Source organism: Zosterops lateralis (assembly GCF_965231275.1).
Source record: "Zosterops lateralis genome assembly, chromosome: 8".
NCBI lineage: Eukaryota > Metazoa > Chordata > Aves > Passeriformes > Zosteropidae > Zosterops > Zosterops lateralis.
In genome coordinates, this window is record NC_139768.1 from 7,964,311 (window position 1) to 7,985,197 (window position 20,887).

The 20,887-nt window shown below is 40.4% G+C and overlaps 1 protein-coding gene across 5 annotated transcripts in view; it reads left to right on the forward strand.

Annotated features, from left to right (window-relative positions):
- Nucleotides 1-20,887, forward strand: part of NDST2 (N-deacetylase and N-sulfotransferase 2) — a 128,644-nt gene that overhangs the window by 70,438 nt on the left and 37,319 nt on the right. For 2 of the 5 annotated variants that reach the window (XM_083865954.1, XM_083865955.1), the window contains 2 exons: nt 6,544-6,596; nt 8,729-8,788. The gene's annotated coding sequence lies outside the window, so the exon portion shown is untranslated. Of the gene's footprint in view, nt 1-6,543; nt 6,597-7,740; nt 7,904-8,728; nt 8,789-20,887 lie in introns of those variants that run through there. The other 3 variants (XM_083865953.1, XM_083865956.1, XM_083865957.1) reach the window with 2 other exon arrangements.

Below are 20,887 nucleotides of genomic sequence, written 5' to 3' on the forward strand. Positions count from 1 at the left end.
TAGATAAGAAAGACAGTGAAAGAGATAGAAAACTGTCATCCAGTTGCCATTGAAAACAGGAAAAGATGGCCCTGATGGCCTCTAAAATCTGATTTTATTAGAACTACTTGTGCTCTTCTAGGTAAGAAGGTATCAGTCTTGTTGCAGAAAAAAACTTTTCTAAATTTTGTGTTGCAGTGTGGGATGTTCTTTGGTAGGGAAAATGTTAAAACAGAGGGTGAGCTGGAACAGGAAAGAAGGTGCTAAGAAAAAAAAAATTAAAGAACTGTGATTTTTAGTGTGAAGTTTTTTTTTTCATCAAAATCTGCCTTTTCCCTTTGGTAAACACTTGAGGTGTTTACACCTTAAACATTTGAGGTGACCTGTACTGAATGCTGGATATTTAATGTTAATGGTGATACAGGATGGCACCTGGAAGATACAACCCTGAGAGCATCACAGCCCCAGCCCTGGCCTAATGCAGGAGCCTCAGAGAGCACACAGCCTGTGTTCTGTGGGGGGCAGAAAATTTGGTGAATGCTCTGGTTGGTCACAAAGTAGTGTTTTATAGGCAAAAGGGCAATGGTTAGAGCCTGTGAACTCTGTTCCTGTGTCCTCACATACCCAGTTCTGCTGCTGATATGATAAGTGTCCAAGCTTGTGCTCTCTTCCTGTTTTGCTGTCCTGTAGATCAGAAAAACTATACTTGGCTTGTTTTAGGGAGAGCTCTGCTATTCTGTTGACAGAAGGGTTAAATGCTGTTGTGTTTAAGCATCTCTGTTGTCTTTTGACAGTTGAGTCAGACTTGAGTCTGAACTAGGGTGAAATGGCAAAGCCTTTGCCTGCCTGGTGATAATGGTGAGTGGAAGTACAAAGTAGTTTAAATGTCGGCATTTGGGAAATTATTTTCCTTTAATTTATGCAGTTCAGGTTCGAGTGGTAGTTAAGATTAAGGGAAGGAATGGGAAAAAAGGTGTTTCCCATGAAAAGCCTTTTAATCTGCAGGTGCCTTAGTTCATAGGAGCATGGATGTGTTCAGGACAGTGTGAGAGTTAGGCAGTTCACCAGCAAGATGGTCTGTTAAATAAGGCTGGACAAGTTTTTGTTTGCACTGTTAGGATGAAAAAGGCAGTTTCCCCTGATGTCTTTTGCTGATTTATGAGGTAACTCAAATGGAGCATTGTCTCTGTCTTTTGTAAATCTAGGGAAACAAAAGGAACATGCATTTTCAAAAAAATGAGTAGAAAAATATAGCTTAGGAGTGTCAAAACACCTAAGCAGAGTGATGCTTAACTGAAAGGGGGTTGGTTAGTCATCCACTTTGCAAATTCTCTTTTTGTATTGGGGATGGAAGAAGATTAGTGAGATGAAAATCTATGTTATTACAGAGATAAGAATAGGTTATGGCTGGGTCCCAAAGGAGAAAGAATTTTTAAAAAGTATTTTAAAAAGCCAACTCTTGACTGTGACTCATGTATAATGCTTAGACAATTACATGCAAAAAAATTATGATAGTAGTGTACAGCATGGTATTTATATCTGTAAATGTATGTACAAATACTGACAAAACATAAATTTAGATCCTGACCCTGTGCTTGTTGAATTCAGTGGAAATACTTCTGATGGCTCTGACAAGCATTTGATCAGATTCTCACACTGACACTTGAATGTGTTCTGAAATTCAAACAGAATCTTCTACTTTTAAATATTTTTTCTAACTGCTTTAAAATGGTGCAGAGTTGATTCAAAGTCTTAAAAAATATTTGCCCTGCATGTGGGGTCTTTCTTTATCAACTGAAACACTGATAGTATCATACAGTGATAATACTCACTCGCCATGTTGCATGTGAATCATAGAATAGAATCATAGAACCATAAAATAGCAGAATATGCTGACTTGGAGGGGACCCACCAGGATCAATGAGTCCAACTCCTGTCTCTGTGCAGGACACCCCAAGAGCCCCATGATGTGCCTGGGTGTGTTGTCCAAACTGACAGTTGATGTACTCTCTCACTTAAGTAGTGGAAGAACATTGTTGGCCCCACAAGGAAGGGCATGGTGTAGGTCAAGGTTTTGGCTCAGTCTACAAGTCTAAAAGGCTTTTCACTTAGTGAAGCCATAAAGAAACCTCCAGCTGGCTGGATGCCTCTCATAGAAACACAAGTGTGGTCTTACTCTGAAATGATGCTCGGGGAAAGGTGTGCATGCCTCAATGTCTTGGGATGAGAGGAGTGGGAGGGGGGCCTTTGCTGAGATTCCAGTGAAGCCAGGGAAGTCAGATGTTTGCATGAAAACACAGGGAATTTAATCTGATTGACTCAGAAACACTGTGAAAGGATGGAATAAGACAGGGGAGGAGTAAGAAGGATGGCAGCAGAGAGCTTTTAACTTGAGATATGATAGGAAATTAAGAAGGTGAGCAGAAATTTTCATTTCATTGCAAGCACAAAAGCTCCTTTAGCTATTGATGTGAACTATGAAATTGTGGAGCTTCATGAAGTGTTTCCCTTCCAGCAGAAGAGCACAGAGCTGAGTGCTGCCTGCATTGGGAGTGTTATGTAGAGCTTTACTTTAGTGCCTTTCTGGGTCAGTGGCTCTCCAACAATGCCACACAGAGCTGCTTTAGTCACACTTCCATGAGTCAATCTGTAAGTACTGACACTTCTCCCTGATCATAACCCAGTGTCCTAGGAAATCTACAGGCTTTTCTGACTGCTAATCCCAAAGCATTTATGGTGTTCCTTGAACTCAGGTTGGTTGATCATGTGTACCATTTTTCAGATGCCATTCTTCCTTAAAATTCAACTGCAGTCAGATTGTTGATTTCAAACTATCAAGTGAAAGTACACAGCCAAGTCCTTGCACCTTCAACATTGGAAGAACTGATACTGCTCCCCTCAAATTGTTCTGGCACTGCTCTCTTAGTAGCCATAGTCTGTATTATTGTCTCATGGCAAACAAAGAGAAAAAAAAGCCCCTTTGCATAAATCAGTAATTTTCTTTCTTGGGCACAATGTACAATAGGATCAAGCAACTGCATCATTTGGAGTCTTTCAAAATAATGTGTGCAGCAGATTGTTTTACCTCTGCATACCAGAAAACATAAAGGAAGAGAAATTATAGAGTAAAATAATGTATGTAAATATACTTCCAAACAAGCATATATGGTAGTGGAGACTTCTCTGGGTGGATCAGGTATCTATTTCAATTTGTGGGAAGGTTTGGTGATGGTTTGAGCATTTATATAGTCAACCTCAGTGACACTTGGGAGCCCCGAGGGAGGAGGGACAGTCTGTTCAACATTTGCATATTCCTCATCAACTGACTGCACCTGCAATCTTTATCATCAGCAATCAAGTATCTGGACATTTTGCAAAGTAGTAGCAGTGAGAAGCAGAGCTTGAGAAGACTCTGTGGAAAGAGAAAGAAGGGTATCATACCTCAAGCGTGAGAAAAATCCTGAAGATGTGTCTGTTTCTGAGAATTGGCTAAGCTGAATTTGGGGCTGAACAATAAGCAAACATGTAAAAAGTAATTGTGCAGGAAGTTTTGATTTCTTCTTTCCATTCACTCCTCTAAAAGCATGATTTTATTATTTTTTTAAACCTGTTTTCCCTGTTCCATGTATTGAAATAAAACAGGTGCAGATACAGGCAATCTGCAACAAGTTGTGCCCAATTTGGCTTCAAGATGTTATACTTATTCTTCCAGATTTGGATTTTATTCAGCTCTGTGTGTTTATATCCAGGAAAGCTATCAGTAATTTTTCACATGGTTTATTGGATTGAGTATCTCTTTTCATTATACATTATTTTCTGTACTGCCAGCTGTGGTATGGCCACTTTTTGGGCATCTTGGAGGTTACTACTATGAACTTCCAAGTGCAGATGAAGAAAGTTGCTTAAACAGCAGATACTAATTGAATTATTGGCAAAACTCCATTTTCTTTATTGCAGCACATCTTTACCATCATATCAAAAGTGTTTTATATGTTATATTGTGTATAGATTTTTGGTTTTATTGGTTTCCTCCTTTATAGAAATGAACAATGTTAATTTTAGTTTTAATTAATTCTTTAGTGGGAGTATGTCATAATTTAGAATTGCAGATTCATATCATTATAGGCCTAGGGTGAGGTTAAGCAAGGAGCTGTTTATACTTTTTTCCCCAAAAATATCTGAGATATTGGAGGAATCTGATCTGCAATGTAGAGTGCATGTCATTTATGTTAAGGCAGAGATAAAAGTAAGTATAAGGAGCCTGAAGAGGCACCACTGTCCAGATCAGATACGGTCAGTGAAAAAGGAAAAACATAAAAGTCAGCAGGCTTCTGACTTAGTTTTCTTTATATGGAAATGGAAATAATGGAAAAATAAAATGAGAGAAGTAAATTATCCTCTTCCTCTCCAAGTTCTTCATGGTAGCTGTCAGCTTCACTGGGGGTCACCATTTAGGCACGAAACTTTACATAGCTTTTGGTTGACCTTAAGTTCATTCCTGTGGGATTTGGGCACTTAGGTGTTTTCAGGATCTCTGAAAATGTAACACATGATTGCCTTTCATGAATCTGGTTATTTGTTTGCTGCTTTTTTAAAATGCCATTTTTCTTAAGACAGCAATGGTTTTGTGGCAGGTGCAGAGGGATAAGGCATTGCTTTGACTGTGTGAGCCATGGTTTACTAGGACCAGGGAAAGACTAGTACCAAATTACGTGTCTTTAGTTCTTTTGGGTACTCTTAATTTGGAATGCTTTGAGGAGGATTAGCCTAAACAAGCCATTAGCAGAATTGTTTAAATTATCTGAATGGGGTGAAAGGCTTAAATACAGTGCTCTACTACTTTAACCTAGTAATTCAGAGAATACTCAATGCTATCAACTTAATTACAGCATTGCTGCCAGGAGGCAGTGGCTCTTTGGCAGGATGGGAACTGACAGTCATTCAAGATTTATCTATCTAATACTTAAATCATAGTTGTTCCTTCTTCAAGATTCTTCTTTGATCATTAAGGAACAGTCACAAACAAAGGCTGGGAGTGGAGAGGAAGAGAGAATAGTAGCAATGGAACTTAATCAGCTGAGAAGACTGCTTCCTTCCTTCCTACCACCTGATGAGAGCAAAAACAAATGAGAACCAGGAGAGATATTTTCATAATATTGTAGTCATTCCCCCTTTCCTTACAAATTTCTTCTTACAAAGGTGGCATGATTTTAGCTGCTAGTTTGCAGCACTGGGAAGAAGGCTACTGATAGCTTTCCCCCCATTGACCTTGATTGCAGTTGGTTTGCTTTTTTGCTTGTCTGGTGGTATACAGCTAAGCTGATAGCAGGAGGGAAAAGGGCAGAGGCAAAGACACCATTACTCTTTTTAACACTTCACTCCTGCATTGGCCTTTCTGAAAATCAGACTGCTAAAGCAGTCAGGGTCATGGGCATCTCAGAGCAGCACGGTGTCAAGCAAGCACAGTCATGCTGATGGCAGACAGGGCCTGGGCTGTGCCTGCCTTTCATGCCATGAATAGGCTTATAGGAGGAATCCTTTCCTTTGTGTACAGGCAAGGCGATGCCCCAGAGGGACATGCAAGATCTCAAGTAGGGCATTGGATGAACGGTACTAAGCCATTTGTTTTACATTATCAAAGTGATCATAAAACCTTAGAATTATATATATTATATATTATATATCTTTTCCCCATGTATGCTTTATCATTATGTATTTTTACTGTGCTTCTGATTTGGGCTTTTAAAATGATTAATACTTTTAAACTAAGGACAGTTGTGTTTCTTTGGTGTAATTACTACAGAGACATGCAGGATAGAACTGTTGTATGTCTAGTGTGACTTGGATTGTTTGCCCAGACTGAGGATAAGATCTTCATGGGAAAATAGTTCTGCCTGGTTGGGCTCCTGTGTGAATACTATTCTTCTGACTAAGAGGGCCCTGTTGTATTTGATTAGTGTAAATATTAAGGTTTTTATGCTTAAAAAAACCAAGCATCCTTCTCATTTTCCTGAAAGCTGTTTTATCTTGTAATGGTGGCGGGGACCACACACGTGCTCTCATATGTGTCCTGGGATTTCCAGACAGCATCTGTTATACTGAGATTTGGCCTTTATTCTGGAGTAAAAAGTAAAGTGAAACATCCAGTGTGACTGGTGTTTGAAGAAATAAAAGTGTCAGGAATACAAATGTCACTGCTCATTGGGTCTCTGTATGTTTCACACCCTGACTAACAGGAGCTCCTGCAGGAGCCTGCCCGGCTGGCCCACAGGCTCCTGAGCTTTCCCACTCCACTGTTAGGGCTGGTGAATTTGCAAGTAAATACTAACATGGGAAAAGATATGATGCTCCTGGAGTTAATGGCATCCTTCCAAAATCACTTTAATTGTGTGCTAGGCAGAGTTTCGTTTCCATTAGTAAATGCTTTGATGGCTAGAGATGAAATGTGGGGTTGCTTCTTCTGTTAAGCATTTGGGAGCTGGTATTAAGCAGCTGTTGATAATGGTGGTAATGTACATTTTGTGCTCAGGACTTTGCAAACATACAAATCTGTTTGCTTCTCAGGGACAACACAGGCACAAAAGCATGTATGGAGGAGGGAAATGGGAAATCATTAGGTAAGTTTTTTGCCAGCTCACTAGGCTTTCTGTGGAAATGACAACAGTGTCATCCCTTTTGTGTTGCTTTAAACTGCTCCTTTAATTTGAGGTTCTGTAAAATAAATATTTTAGTGAAATCAGATTTGGCCAATTCCAGTCTCATTCTACTGATAGATTTTTCTATCTGGTTGATAGTATTGCTTTGTTCTTTGTGTTTAATCACTGGCAACTTACCAGTTATTGCATTCAGTTTAAATTCTGTGTCACCCCATTCAGCTGGCATTAAATTCTGCCCCCTTCTTACTCGGCTCTGTTGCATTTCTACTTGTACCTGTTTTGACACGCCTTAGTGGCAAACTGTGGCACAGAGAGCAATTTCTTCACCTCACTGCTATAGCAGTTTTCTAAGTTTCTGTGAGTAAGTTGCTTTTTTAAAAGCTGAGGACAAAATTATTTGTAACTTGTGTTCCCCTCTAAGTGTCTCCCCTGCATTTACTATCTGCTAATCCTTTGGGTTTTGTTCAAGTTTTCTCTGTTCTGAAAAGTAAAACCAACTAGGTCAGGGTGATAGTCTATCTTGTTCCAAATCAGCACTTTGGTAATAGTTTACATCAGAGAGTGCAAGACATTTTGCAGTGAAACGGAGAGCCAACCCCAGTGGGAAACTTCTGTTAAATGCCAGTAGTTGGATGTTGTTGTGTATGGATCTTACTGACTACCATGAGGTAGCATTTTATAAATTCTGCTAATAATTAACTTCCCAATTTGACTGTTTTTCTCAATGACTCACTGGATTGTTCTGTGAAAAAAAGCCATTTCTTTAGTGGTCTCTTCTTTTTACAGTGAAATCAAACATTCACATCTTCTGTAGTTTATTTGTTTTGTGGTTGCATCAGGCTGTTGTGATGTTTACCCTGATGTTTCGAAGGCCAGGCATGCAGAGCTTCTTATTCTGCCTTCTGAAACTATTTAGTGAAGGAAGATAAGAATTATGGATTAAAAGAAAAGAGGAAAAATGTGTCCTGCAGAAGGATAGGTGCTATTTTTTGCTAAACTAATCTTTATCTATCCAGGAAAAAGGAGAACTTTTGCTCTTGTAATTATGTGAGGAAGGCAGAGAGCTGGGTGTGCTTCATTATATTTACAGACAGAACAAGTGTGGTTCTTGTTTAGCAATTGGCTGTAGAGGTATTAAAGATTACTGGAAACTCAAAGGTCAGAATTTTTGCCGAATCAGGGTCTGTGTGACCTGTAAGGCTGCAGAGGTCCCTGCATATCTGGGGCACAACTGATGTGAAGAGCTGACTCCAGAGGCTGTCCAACAGGTACAGTAAAATTACAGCAGTCTGGCCTGTCCTCCCTCGGGGTGTTGGGGATTCTTGAGACGCCCTCCCTGGCGAGCTGCTCTGTGTGCCTGTCTCAGTGTGTGTGTACACACATTCCCTGAGCTTCAGTTCCCTTCACAAAGTGCTTCCATCTGTGTGATCGCCAGCCAGGCAGAGACGTGGAGGAGGGTGTGACTCCCTCCTTGGGGGTGGTTTGTTTTTGTTTCACAGTATACCTAATTGTAAAGGCTTTGGGGAATAGACTACACAGACTTTGTCACACCATTGAAGTTCTACTGAACTGATTTAGCTGTGGCCAAGACAAAAGGAGGTAACATCTTATAGTTTGCTTTGTTGGTTGTTTCAAAGACAATACTAATGAAGAGGTGTGAGAAATCCCATTTGGATCGTGCTGGCATTTCCAGTTCTCTCAGCTCATAATGAATTTGCTTGTTCTGTGAACTTTCTTTTCCTTTTGTGGTTCTAAAACCAGGTTCTCTGTTTGTTGACTGGGAGGATTTTTCCTTCCTGCATTTGTCATTTCTCATCTCGCCCCACTCTTTCTCACTCTTGCACAGTTGAGCTTGCTGCAGTGCAGCCCTGTGTCATTGTCTAGTCATTGCCAACACAACTGTTGTCGTGGCCTCAGTCTGTCCTCATGCCCTGTTTAGTGTAATGTAATCATTACCTTGGTTGTGGAGAGCGAAGGTGTGCCTGCTAAGTAAATGTTTACCAACACCGCTGAAGGCTAACATTAGGGAAGAGAGAGAGAGAGGGAAAGATTGTTTAAAGTCTTGTTTTGTCTCTTTATTTATTTTAAAACAGAACCTTGTTCCTGAGTGAAGCAACTGATGAATATTTTCCTTCACCAGGCTGTGATCAAAGGTAGGTGCACAATCTTTTGCATTTTTATGGGCTGACATATCCAGATTTGGGGAGGGGGAGACCTCAAGCCCTTATGAGCAGTCTCAAGTCAGAAACGAGGTACAATATTAGGTGGAGGAGGAGGCCAGACTTTTTTGCTGCAGTGCAAAGTTGCACTCCTCCTTCATCCCTCTATAAAGAGTTGCAGAGGAACCAATTTCATGTCTCTGGGCTTAAACTTGTCAGAATAAAGTGGCAGATGAGTTAATTTAGATCAGGAGGGAATTTCTGATGCAGTTCTGGGACTGCAATACTGTGATAGGATTTGGGTGGTTGCTTACTGCTAAATATTACTTTATTTAGATGGAGTTACTACTTCTATACCTTCTGGGCAAAATTTGGGGCAATGTTGTTCATTATCCATTAACTCTGCCTTTGAAAAGAAATGGGAAAGATGTGGGCAAAAAAGCTTTTAAAGTTTCAGTTTTTGCGTTTCACAGAATCTCTGACCCGTGCATAACAGCTGTAAGATCCCTTTGGGAATAACTATTTATGTTGCTTCCAGCATACTGGAACTGCATTCATGACTTATACCCACAGGAAATATCATAAATGTAATTAAAAATTAAAAATAGAAGTACTGGATTGGTCAAAATTCTATGCTGAAGGAAAGAGTCCTACTTTTTTCCTCCTCGTTTCTGTCTGGCTGAACAGTGAGGGAAGGTTATCTTGTGGAGTTTATTTAGTATATATGTTTGAATACTGCACTCTAATGTAGCAAAAAAACCCCACTGTTCTGCTGACATGTCTGATGGAAAACTTGCAGAGATTCAGCCTCCTGTGACATTTAAAATTTTCAGGTGCTAACATACTTATGAAAATGTTAATCCTGTCTTAGGAGTGGAAGTTCCTACAATCAGTGCAGTAGAAAGAGGGATGATGTGGTCCAGTGAAAGGTTCTTAGATTTTTTTCCTTGGAAAGAGCAGAGATGATTTAGTTCTATATGTGTGCCGAACAAATTGGGTAGAAATACTTTTTCATGCCTTAAAGAGTGTTGCATGGATTTCTCAGATTGCTTTATATGAGTAGATCACTATGGCTTCAACTGTGCAGAAAATCAGGGGGCAGAGAAGAGAGGATGGAACATGACTTAGGCAAGTAGTCTGGGTTTATAGAAAGGAGATTGCAGGAGCTGGTACTTAGTGCTGAGTCCAGTGTACAGTGGCTGAGGTGGTGGGGAAAGGTGGATATGCTGAACCAAGGACTTTGGGCTCTTTCAGCCCAACACATGCTACAATTCTAAATTCCTTTCTATGTCAACCAGAAGCTGAACTTTACCCTAATTTTCCTGCAAAGGCTCTGATGCTTTTGAAATGAAAGGTTTTTTCCAGGGCTGATTTATGCTCCTTCTTTCTTTTGGCAGCCACTCACTGCAGCTTTGTGCTTTTTCACAACCCTAACCCTAGCCCTGAGTTTTCTGAAGACACATAGACAAGAGTCCTTAGGCCTTGGTTAGATGAAAGGATTTTGGAAGAGAGGTGTGACCTATGTAGTTGGTGGGACCCTGTTGTCATAGCTGATTCCAATGTGACTTGAATACTAAATCTTGTCTCCTGTAAACTTTTTATCAGATTTGCAGAGAAACTAGTAAAGGAGCAAAAGTAACTTGAAATGTGTGCTACATTTTTTTATATTTGCAGTACATTCTTGCGAAGAGTAAAGTGGTAGAAGAAGCTGTAGCTAATTTTGTAAACTTGAGATTTTAAAATAATACATTACATGAAAATTTGAGATGGAGTAGAATGAGTGTAGTGACCACATTAGCATTCTATTCAGCTTGAATAGTGGTGTACTTCCAGAGACATTTGGTGTAATTTTCATGTGTGAAATTGATAAATATTTATAAGTGAAAGAGTCAAAATATTAATGGAATGCTTCATGTATTCTACTAGTGTCAATGTATATGTGACATGATGGCTGGAAGAGCAAAGGGAGAGCAATGTTTGACTTCAGCTATAGCCACAGTAAATTGCTACTGCACCACTGATTTCATTGACACAACGGGTAGAAAATGAGGAAAGACAGCAAAAATGTAGAAATTATAGGAGATAAATGCAGTTAGAATATACAGCGAGGTAGTCCATGCAGAATCCATTTCACTCTACGTGAAACTAGAGTTATTGGAAAATGTAAGTTGTTATTATTATTAATTTAGGAGTGGAATTTAGGCTTTCCTTGTGCTAATTCGTGATTAGTTCATCCTTAGCAATACTTACTTATTGCTTAAGACTAATGTCTTAATGTTTCCTGCCTATGCCAGCAATATCCCACAGTTAAATTACAGAAAGTGAGTCCCAAAATGCCTCTAACTTACTTTTCAAAAAACCTTTATTTTCCCCAAAGTCTTTATTTTCCTGTGAGATAACTGTTGGCTTGTAGCAGAAATAGAGAGGCAAATTACTTCTATTGTATTTTAACTTTTTCTGGTTCCTAACTGTGTCTGTTTTGTTAGTTGGTTCTCATAAGGATTTGTCTGCCAGGTGTTCCTTTGCAGTCACCAGTTCTTCATCTCCATGTCTGGAGTAGGTTACAGTAAACCAGTTCCTCTGAAACTTGTGGAATTAACCTAATATTATCAATGAGGTCCTGTCATCAAAACATCTCCAGAGGTTTATTTAAATGATGTGTCTTCATGACATTGTGCCACATTTATGCAATAGGGTTGAATTTTAGTGCTTGGACAAGATATGGTTTTAAACATTTTAATTAGCTGATTGGTCTGAAGTTTAAAAACTGGCAACATTCGTGGTGGATTTTTGCCAGTTACAATTCACATCATTTTTGAGGATTGGCTGTTGCTGAAGATGAGCCTGTTGAGTATTAAAGATGAATACAAAAATGGATTAACTATCTGAAAGTGTAGGCACTATGAAGACCATGTAAGACTAGCAACCTGCATAGCAGCACCTACTAACCTCATTATCCATTCCTCTGTATAAGCATGCTTTGTCCCCAAGTGGGCTTTGGAGATCTGTGAGATAAGAAATGTGAGCACAGCTGAACAGAGACAAAAATTAATTACAAAGCAGAAGGGCATGACTTAGGGTGCTTTGTGGGGGCATGTTCCTCCCTTCTGGATGTGTCGTCCATTTGTCAATTGAATGGCTTAACTCTGACCCTTTTCACCCTATTCATCATGCATTTTAAATGAGTATCAGGGCTGGGGAATGCTGCCTTCAATACATGAAGAGCTCTTCCCCTCCCTTAACAATGGCAGATGAAAAGTGACACATTATTGTTAGGTTTTCTTTTATAAATGCAGACACATGTTCTTCCTTTTTTACCTTCTTCCACAAAATGATTCATGTGTTCAATATATTACAAAACTCTGTTAGGCTCTCAGATTATATTTCCTGTATCTGGTATTAAGGTTGTTGATCCAAGGCCCACACCACACTGCCAAGGTATCTCTGAAGGCCATGCTTAAAGGCTTCAGAAATCAACTTAGGTTTTGATTATGGACAACTTGGAGGGCTTCCCAGAAAAGACCTGCACAGTTGACAGTTACAAGAGATGAATATTGTTTCTATTGATTTTTAAATCTGTTTCTGCAACTGCTATGCACCAGCCTCTCATGAGGGTTCAATGAGAGCTGGGAGCCAAGGTAAGTCAGAAGACAGGGGTGACCCCAGGGCAGCAGTGCCACCACCTTGGGGCACATTCCACAGGGTCAGAGCCTGGCAGGCAGAGCTGGGTCCCAGTGACAGGGTTTGGCCACACTCACAGGCAAGATGGAACAATGTTTGAAGATTGGGTTGTTTGCAAACTGAGGCTGCTTATTTGAAACATATTTACCTTGGTATAATGTACTCTTTTAAGCTACTGATACAAAACACAGCAAGAGGTTTGAAGGTCTTAGAAACATTTTAGAAATTATGCCATTACACAGTATGACCCTGGTGAGGAGGAAATACTGCAGATACTCTTAATGTTTTTGTAAAAACTGTGATTCTTTCTTAGGGTGTAGGGACTCTAAAAAACACCTTTCTTTCTCTGAGTTGTTGGTTCTGCTTTTTAGATGAGTTTTCCAGATTGTGGGTATTAGAAGTAGAGGAAAGGTATTGGCTGGTCCAGAAATACTGCAGCAGGCATGATTTCAGCCAGTGACAGAAGAGACTTTTATCTGAATTGTGACTACATCTTTTGAGTTTGTTTTCATTTTTCTGGTCAACACCCTCTCAAAAATTACTTTTAAAATCTGTTTTAATTCACAGATCTAGAAAAATTACCTAATAAAGATACTGACACCTTTACAGTGAATTAAAACTTCTGAAGATTGGCTTGGTTTTCTTGGTAGCCTTTTCTTGGACCCCCTCAGAAGCAGTCTGCTGATTCTGGTAGAGATCCTCTGCTCTGGTGGTGTAGAATTCTGCAGTTGTGCCTCTGCTGTCACTATCTGATTAAAATCCATTGAGCAGTGAATATAAATATCATGCAGTAGTGTCAGAAAGGCTTTGTGGTGTATCACAGCCAGTGCAGGGCACGTTATTGAAAGACCTATGGGGTTATCCCAGTGACTGGGAAGCTGCCTGGAAAGGGGAGACTGTCCTTAAATTGAACAGCAGTAGAAGACTGTTTGTTAACTGGTAACAATATCCATCCTTTCCCCCTTGATTTCCAGGGCTCTTTGGAAATAATCACCACAAACCTACACTATGCAGAGCTACATTACTGTGTTATGGCAGGGTAACCAGGACTGAGCTGTTCAGAAAAATACTGCTGAAATCTCACCATGACTACCTGCTAGCATGAGGACATAGTTCATGTACTAAATGGTGCCTGTAAAGGATGCCTAACATCAGTTGGGCTAAATTATTCCTCTGCTTGCCATTGATCTGGGGGACACTGTGGAATAGTTGTGGGAATTGGCAGGGCATGGGAAAGGACAGGAGTTGTGGTTAAGGAGGATGAAGAAGAGGAAATCTACCCTTTGAGAGAAATACTGAAGATGTGACTTTAGGCAGTGAGCAAAAGTTAATTGTCTTCATATATATGGAGCAGTAGTAATTCTTTCTTCTAATATTTTTCTAAATGAATAGATTTGAAAATATTTTACCAGCAAGTGTCCAGTAAGTTTGAATCTCTATAAAGCACTGGACACTGAAGAAAGATGTATTAAGTGTGTGCTGGAAATGAAATTGAAATGAAATTCATTAAATTCTTGGTTATTCTAAAAATAAAAAAAATTGGTTCTTTATTGTGTGGAGTCAGAATTTTCTGTCATTTTTCTGATTAGTGGAGTATCAAGAGATTTCCAATATCTGCTGTTTGCATGCTGCAACTTGGATGGGAAGGGTTTGTTTACTGGCATAGATGGGAGCTGGAAGCTAAAAAAAATTAGTGGTTTTAGGTTATGATTCTTTGAAATTTTTTGTCAGCATCATCCATCTACAGTTCACAAAGAGGTTTGCAGTGCTGCATTGTAGCATGACATGTATGTGAGAAGATTTTTTTTTTAAATGAAGCAAAATAGAGAATTATCTCCTCTCTTAGATGTGGAAACAACATTTTTCAAAGGTGCTCAACTTCCATTTAACTTTCATTGATTGATTAGGACAGCAGCTCTGGTTTTATGTCTGTAATCCTTATCCCTCAGCACCTCGTCTTTTATTCGCCGCTTAGCAATAAATATCTTTGTGTCTATGTGCTTTTCTTTCTGAAAGACTTCAGTGCTTTTTTCAGTTTTCATATTAAATAAATGAATGAAGAATTCGTGCTTTTTTTGTAATATAAGGTAATGTAATGTTCTTGAAACATATCTTCTAGGATTAAAAAACACTGAACAAATTACTGTGCCATTATAGGACAGAAAGAATACATAATCGTGTGCCGATTCAAAATGAGTTTTATTGTTAATTCAAAAGGAAAGTAATTTACTCTGAATAAACATTTTAAAACATTTTCTACCTTAGCTTCCAGGGATTTTTTTTTCTCTCCTGTCAAAGCAATGAGACAGTAGGAAATATCTTTAATGCAGACCTTAAAGCTGGACATTCTACAAAAACAGGTTAAATCATAGAAGGTAAACCCAAAAGGAAGGTAAGCCCTTGACTCTTGTTTCTGATTTTAGTTTTTAGTTTGTTATTGTCAGGATAAAATTTTAAGGAGGTGTTTTTTTCACTTCATAACAGAGATGGCACCTGTTGAATCATTGAGGTTCAGGCCTCTTCCAGAGTGCTCACTAATACCCTGTACCATTCCATCGCATTAAGCTCCTCTCCCTGTCTTACCACAGAAGTGTTTGCTGTGCACTGTCAGCTCCTGTTAAAAGAACTCCTCTAGAGATGTGTGCCAGTGTGTCATCCTGTCTGAAAACCCTCTACTCCCAAACCCTGACTGGGAAAGGATACAACTTTGAGCACACCTGGGGCATTGCATCTTTGAAGAGCAGAGTATGCTGCTGTGGTCTAAAGTGCCTCCTTAACTGCCTGTCTCTCTGCTTCCCTATGACACCGTTTTCTGTTACGTTTTGAAGTAGAGAGCCCCTCTTGTGCCAGGCTTTCAGGAGTTTATCTCCCACCCCAGCCCCCAACCATTGCTACCAAAAATGCTTACATAGGGACAGAGTAGAATCTGAGATTTATGTATTTGTTCTTTTAACATGTTAATTTTTTATTAGTGGTGCACAAGTAGGTGATTTTTCTTTGTCCCTCTGTAGATTTATTCCAGTCTCCAGATTCCAATAATAGTGTCTGAATATACACAGTTGATTTGCTCCCTGCACCGCCCCAAATGAGATCAGTTCCCTGAGTGAAGCTGCAAACCACATTAGGGCAAGAGAAGCAATTTACTGCTGCTGAATACATTTTCTGAGTGTAGTTTCCCTCATCTTGTCAGCTTGTCAGTCTAGAGGCATCCATAAACCCATGACAGCTTCAGAAGATGAACTCTGGCAGCAGGCTGTCAGTGTGCCAGGCATTGCTGTCTGTGGGCTCCTGTTTTTCACTCTCTCCCTTTTCCTGCCTGCCAGCCTCTTTCTTCTCTGTCTCCCTTTCCCTCCTCTTCCCCCACTCGCTCCCCACCCCCCTCTACCTTATTGAGGTGGGTGTAGGTGCTGCTGTTCTTGGTAGTGGTACCTTTTTGGTTTCCTTCTTGATCCTCATGGCGCTGGAACAAAAGGAGAAGTGGCTGCCCGTGGTGCAGCACCTGCCTTGCAGCCTGAGTAGTGAAAGGGAGGAAAGTGGGGCGCTCTGCGTCCTCGCCTGCCTGCGCCAGCACTGAGCTTGTTCAGTCACTTCACTATAAATGCCTTTGAACTGCTGCCAGATCCCATTGTCTGCTGTGCAAATGGAGTTCAACGCCCTACCGTGATTAGATGCACAGTGTATAAGAGAAGGAAGGAATGGAGCTGTTCCCACCCTGGCTCAGCATCTCAAATCTGCCGTGTGCCATGATAAGCTGAGCACTGGACCATGCTTTCCTTTGCACTGGACCATGCCTTCCTTTGCACACCACCTTCCTTACTTTTCTCTCATTGTTCCTGAGATTTCACGGAGTGACATGGAAGCTTTACAGAGAAGAGCTGCAAGGCAAGATAGTTTCTGGGGGGAAGGGAGCTGTGCTTTTGGACTGTTTACATGGGAATTTGCTATGCCCACCACCTACCTGTAGCTGTAGTATGGTATGGTATAGCAGCTCATCTTTAATGGTGCTTATGCTCAGCACTAATGTGCTCTTTTTAATAGCATGAATCTATTTACATTTTTCCATTTGCCTGTGCTTAAAATTACAGCATCCTTAGGTTCACAAAATGGCGTGAGAGATTTTGGCAACACCGAGTAAAGGGAAGGCAGCCACTGCTACTAATGGTTTATCCATCTACCAACTGTGCAGCCCAGCTGCCCTTCTCCAGAAAGGCCAGATCACTGTATGATTTTTGTGAAGACCAGCTCTCAGGTTTTCTTGCTTTCCATTTGGCTCCATGTCTTGCCTTGGGTTGCTTACTGTCTGACCCCTTTGGGTAGAGTAACAGCATGTAAGGATTTCATTTTTAAAGGTAGGAATTTTAATCTTTGTGCCTATCTTCGCTATTCCTTGTCTAAGTGCTACCTGGGTTGTTACAAGAAAACGCTGTTTTCTTTCATGCCTTGCTGTTTGACTGCTTGTTAACCAGTCATTATCTGCAAGGACAATGCTTTGAGAGGAGGATGGAGGAGCTGCTATTCAGTGAGTGTATTAGGCAGTGCACTAAGTGGAGTTGGCAGGGCTTGTATCTGGTACTGATATGCCTGCTGTAGTTCCTTGCTCATTAAGTTCTTTGTTAGTTCCCTCTCCTCTGCCTCCCCCTGCTCTCCTTTTCCCTCCCCACAGAATGTCTCTGCATCTAACCTTGCTACTGGGTTAAATTCAGGTTCTGAAATGTGCTGGAGGAGGATGAAATGTGGCCTATGATGAACTGGTGGCTCATTAATGCACTTGAGTAGCACAGGGAAGGTTGTAGCTGTGCACACCTTGGGCTAGGCTACTGCTCATGATGCACTATAAATAGACACTCCCTTGAACCTCCATTGTCACTTCATGTCTTGGGTACCAGACTGGCAGACGAAGAGACATCAGCAATATTGGTAATTGATGAAATCACTGTAAAGATCAGAACCATTACAGAGAACATTTAAAAAATCAGATGATGCCTTATATGTTTCCTGAGAACTAAAGCATAATTGCTAGTGTTTTGTCACACAGCAATCTAAATTCTTGTTTGCATTTCAAGAGCAAAGCTAGTTCTGCTTAGTTAATATTTAGCAAGATGAAAGCTTAGAAATGGAAATTTTTATAGATACTCTTTTTTCTTTCACCGCAAACTAGTAAATGATGATCCTTTGGTTCACTCTGTTTGATTTCCATTTTTTTTTTAGTTTCTTGGGAAAAAAGATTCGCTTGAAACATTGAGGGGTTTTCTGGTCATTAAAAACTTCTTGATCCTCGAGCTGACATGTAACTGCCTTGGCACATGGCATTCTCCTGGTCAAGGCACATTAAACAGAATTTGGGTCTTTGAAAATACTGTTTTATTAACCACTCATGTTCATGTTGATAGTACCGATGCTTCTGAAATTTGGCCAGATACTACAGATGTGTAAAGCAAGAGCATGGCCTGGAACATAGACTTGAGAATTTTCACAAGGCCTCTTTTCTTAATGGTCTTTGGTTTTTCATCCTAAAGTAACAAATATAAGTTAGGTGGTCAGCCTGCATTGTAAGCAACAGTGTAGATGTAGCTGTTCCTATTTAAAATCTGCCCTCTGAAATGTGGCTATATGGAAGAGGAGACAGTTTTCAATTACCTTCTCTACCCTTCCCCTTCAACTCCCCAAGTTCAGCTCACAAAGAATGAGGAAGGGTGATGGTCTCTGTTGAAGTGATGTCGTATGTTTCAGGTTAGCTAAAATTGCCATGATTTTTTTTTCCCCAGTGTTGTTTTAGGATGTGGCCTTTCTATAAGCCATCCAGTTCAAGAATCACAAAGATAAAAAGAAAAGGTATATTTTGATAGGAATGCTTAACCAAAAGAGAGCCAAAGAACCCTGTTGAAGGTTGACTTGCTGCTAACTCCAAAAATCTTGGATCTTACTTCACTGCTGGAATTGTCAGACAGCCTCCCATGTGTCTTTTCAGCTTGGATGATTTGAAGGAAATTACTGAAAAATAAAAAATGTCTTTCAATATAAGCATTCTCTATTTTTCTAAACCATTTGAAATGCTATATTAACTGTCCACCTTAGATGAAATATAACAGAAAGTTGTTAACCCTGCTACTGTCCTTCAGTGTGGAAGAACCATGTTAGGCACAGTAAAATGCTGCAGTATGTCAGAGGCCTGTCAGGGGTGCAGCAGCCATTTGCCCCAAGGCACAGTTAAGCTCTTGTTGCAAGGCCCTTGTTCAGCCTGGTGTTACCACTTGGGTATATGCAGACATGTCCCTGTTGTTGTACCTCCTTTCACACACCTGCACCTTGCTGAATTTTTCTTCCAGCAGTGGAAGTGCCACTTGCAGAGCAGAGCTGGACAGGAGCAGGTATTAGAGTAGTTACCGCTCTGTGGGGTGCCTGTTTTCTGATGCTTCGTGATGGAGTCACCTGGTGCAGTAAAAGCATTCAGTTGTGTTTGAAAGCTGGGAACTTTGTCTTATTCTCCAAAACACTGTAAAAGGTGATGGTTTCAATAACCTTGTTTCAAAAGAGACAATTGATAGTGCTCATTTCTGAAAAATGTTGTTGGGTTGCTGGAAAATAGGAGGGGGAAGATGTAAAGAAGGAAGGTCTGCAGACTAAGCCTGCTTGCACACATTATGATGAGCCCAGGCATGAAGTGAAAGGAAAACTCTGAGCTCTTCATTATCTAATGCTCCCTTAGGGCAATAACAAACTCACTATAGAGTCAGCAAGCCCAGCCCAGGGGCTTGTGGAGAGGGAGCACACATTGTTCTTAGAATATGATGGTTCTGGAATATTTCACTGCAAGTATGAAGCCATTTTTAATGCAAAATATTCCTCAAAGGAATTTGGTCTTGGCGCTTGCTGTTTGAAAAGCTGCTTTCAGTCAATGTGATGCCTTCTTCCAAACAAAAGGCTAAGTTAGGTATTATATGAATGTAGTATAGTCTTGCTTTCTCATACCCTTTATATGAGCTGAGATTATGCAAAGACCCTCCTTTTTGGAACTGAAAAAAACCAAATGGGGAAGTTTACCTCTCTCTGCTTTAGTGTGTTGTAGCTTTTCAGCCTTTCTGTGGTGCTTAGTGACCACTCTGTATTGTGTGCTTCATTTCAGAATAAGTAAATCATTTTTATACTGAAAAATCAAATGCAGAATATATTTGTGTAAAGGCCAAAGGATCTTCCTGGGGCAAGGGATGAGGAGTAGCTTGCCGTCCCCTTGAGGGATGGGAGAACACATAATACAAACCTCCAGTGTCTCCCATGGATAGGTTGTTTGGTTTGTATTTCTGTATGGAGCAGGTGGTAGAAGATAAGGTGTTACTTCTGAGGTGGAAGCATGCATTGCATTAATTCAGCCTGCAGATACTGCATCAGTTGTTGGACTACTCTGTTTAGCATCATGGAGGGAAGTAGAACTCTCCCCTAAAAATAAGGGACTCATATATCTCCCCTTTATTTGTATTCTTAGCATTTGCAGAGTCTGAGGTGATTCTTCATATAAGCGGTTTGACCTAAAATAAACTCTGTCTTCTCCCTTTTCAATAAATTAAATGTCACTGCCAGTAGTTTAACCTCCAAGGTGGCTCTTGTTGAGTGAATGTGATTCCCATATTGATGCAAATAGCAACAGTGAAGGAAGAGCAATATATGAGAGCCTGGAAAATGCAGTGGAAGGGAAGAGAATTTTCACTCCTTCCATGGAGCAGCCTTTATGTTATCAGCAAACCAAGCTGAGTCATAGTCCTTCTGCTAATTGAGAACTGATGGAGAATTTCTGACTTTCTGTCTGTCTCAGATCTGGTTCTCTGGTGTGTTTGCAGTAGAGCAGCAGGTGGTAGCAATCCCACCCTTATCACTGTTTGGAAGTTCGTGTTTTACCCAGGTAACAGCAGGATACCAGGTCATTCTGATACGTTCACAAAGTGCTGTAGAGGCATCGATGCTCAGCATCTTTTTGTAATGTGATTCCCATTTTCCGGATGGAGTTCTGGAAATGTGTAACCGCATCAAGGTAAAAGTAAAGGACTGAAGTCAGCCTTACCCTTGAATTCCCTAGCTTTTAGGGTGATGACTGGCTCCCTCCCAGAGAGTACGTGAAGAACTCTCTCTGTCTCAAAGATTCTTTGAACCCATTTCTGCTGCTTGTAGACAAGTGCACAAAGAGGAAGTTTAGGATTTTAATGTCCCACTCTGTTTCATCTCCTATGATAATGCTGGTTGTCCTTTTGTTCTTCTAACCCTGCAAGAACAGAAAGACAAAAACCAAACAGGGCACTAAAGTTTCTCTGGCAGCTCCTGATGTTGGTCTTCTGAACACAGAATCCTCGCCCATAGCTCATCCGCGGAGTCTTCCTCCCTGACTGCTTTTGGAAATTGGCTTTTGGGTGAGAGGACAAAACT